This window comes from Silene latifolia, chromosome 11 (genome assembly GCF_048544455.1).
Source record: "Silene latifolia isolate original U9 population chromosome 11, ASM4854445v1, whole genome shotgun sequence".
Classification (NCBI taxonomy): Eukaryota; Viridiplantae; Streptophyta; class Magnoliopsida; order Caryophyllales; family Caryophyllaceae; genus Silene; species Silene latifolia.
In genome coordinates, this window is record NC_133536.1 from 165855057 (window position 1) to 165857516 (window position 2460).

General features: G+C 40.1%; 1 non-coding gene across 1 annotated transcript; it reads left to right on the forward strand.

Annotated features, from left to right (window-relative positions):
• The first annotated feature begins 1711 nt into the window (after positions 1-1711).
• LOC141615783 (small nucleolar RNA R71) lies at positions 1712-1818 on the forward strand. Its single transcript, XR_012530184.1, has one exon. It is a non-coding gene; the product is annotated as a small nucleolar RNA R71 (small nucleolar RNA).
• Positions 1819-2460: the final 642 nt, after the last annotated feature.

The following is a 2460-nucleotide window of genomic DNA, read 5'->3' on the forward strand; positions in this document are numbered from 1 at the left end:
ATGATCAATCTTGAAACATGGCTCATGGAGTCGGGGAGCTCTCATTGTTTTGTCATGGTTGAAAGTGATTGTCTCATGTCCTACTTCAAGTATGAGCTCTCCATGTTTTACATCAATTACCGCTCCCGCGGTGTGCATGAAAGGTCTTCCTAAGATGAGAGTAATGTTGGAATCCTCCTCCATGTCTACAATGATAAAGTCTACCGGGATGAAGAACTTGCCAATTCTCACGGGCACATCTTCCCATACCCCTAAAGGTATCTTTGTTGATCGATCCGCCATTTGAAGAGTAATATTGGTGCATTTGAGTTCTCCCATTCCTATCCTCTTGCATACCGAATATGGCATGACACTTACACTTACTCCAAGGTCACATAATGCTTTGTTGATTATAGTGTCGCCAATGGTGCATGGAATAGAGAAACTTCCCGGATCTTTGAGTTTTGGAGGTGAACTTCCTTGATAATAGCATTACTCACTTTGGTAAAGGCAATAGTCTCTAGCTTCCAGATGGATTTCTTCTTAGTAAGAATGTCTTTCATGTATTTTGCATAGGCCGAAACATGGTTGATCAATTCCGTGAATGGGATTGAAACTTCTAAGTTCTTCACAATTTCCATAAACTTTCCAAGTTGTTCATCAAACTTAATCTTAGCTTGATGACTTGGGAATGGAAGTCTAATCACAATAGGCTCTTTTTCCTTAACCTTATCTTCATTCTTCTTCTTTGAAACTTCATTGGTGGTAGGATCTACCACCTTAGCGTTCTCCATAACTCTTTGCATGTTACTAGCATTCACAATGTCATCATCAATTGGCTTTTTCGGCCCTTCATACCTTGTACCACTCCTCAAATGGATGACACTAACCGACTCATGTCTTGGGGGATTACTTTGAGGTGGTAATTACCCCTTTTGTCTTTGAGAGCTAGAAGATGCTAATTGAGTCATTTGGGTTTCTAACATCTTGGTGTGGGCTTGTATGTTGTTGATGGTAATGTCTTTGGCTTGGCTATCTTTTTGCATTTTGGTGAAGAGTTCTTGTTGGTTCTTTTGCATTTGAAGGACCACTTTTTGAACATCAAAGCTTTGGTCATTGGATTGATTGTAAGAATGTTCATTTTGATAACCTTGGCTTCGGTTGTAAAAGGGTCTTTGAGCTTGATTTCTCATTGGAGGTGGGGTGTATGTTGGTTGAGGGTTTTGAACATTTTGGCTTTTGTATGAAAGATTTGAATGGAATTTGGTATTATCATTGTAATAGTTTGAATAAGGGCTACAACTCTTGTATGCTTGGAAAGCATTCACTTGTTCCCCTACATTCATTTTGGTCATGCCCCAAAGTCCCACAACTTTCACATACTCCACATGGAATTGAGGATGATTCTACCATAGCATTGACATGTTGTTTAGGTGATTTGGAGGCCTCATCAAGCTTAGCCATGGCCTTCTCAAACTTCAAATTGATGGTGTCAATATGAGTACTTAGTTGAGCACCCAATTGTGTGTTTAAATCTACCTCATGCTTTCCTCCTCTAGTGGCCTTTCGAGGCCTACTATATTGGGAACTATGAACTGCCATCTCTTCAATTTTGGCCCATGTTTGATTGTCATCAACTTTGGTAAACATACCATTGGATCCCATATTGAGAATGTTGCGGGAGTATTCATATAAACTGTTCTAAAATTGTTGCACAAGGAACCACTCGCTAAGCCCATGGTGTGGACAAGGATGACAAGTGTCCTTAAATCTCTCCCATGCTTCATACAATGACTCATCATCCCTTTGTTTGAATCCGGTGATTTGGGCTCTCAACATGTTAGTCTTCTCCGGAGGATAGAATTTCTAGTAGAAGGCAAGTGTTAACTTCTTCCATGAATCAATACCAAGGGTAGCCTTGTCTAGGCTCTTCAACCATTGCTTTGCGGTACCAAAAAGAAAAAGAAAACAATACCCATCGGATTTCGTCTTGAGTAACTCCGGTTTAAGAAATTGCATCACAATAGTCACAAAAAGTCTCCATATGTGAGTGAGGGTCTTCACTAGGCATCCCTGCAAATTGACTTCTCTCAACTAATTGTATAAATGCGGATTTAGCAATGAAATTACCGGTTAAATGTGGTGGTGTAGGAGTACCATTTGGTAGGTTCTCCTCGATTGGTACGGAATGTGATGAAAATTTTGGCATTGTGGGTTGATTTTGTGGTGGTTTTTGTATTGGGTTGTCCTCTCCATCTCTTGCAAAAGGGTTGGTAAACTCAATGTTATTTGGTTGAATGTCCACAAACTCAATGACACAGCATTGTCTTTTGTCGCCTATTTTGCTGGTGATGGTGTTGACGGTTCCACTGTTTTCATTGCTTTTCCTTTTCCTTTTCCAGTACTCTTCCCTTTCCCCCTTTTCTTTCTTTTTTCCTCCTCTAATTGCTCTTTTCTTACCCGTCTTTCATCAACAAACAC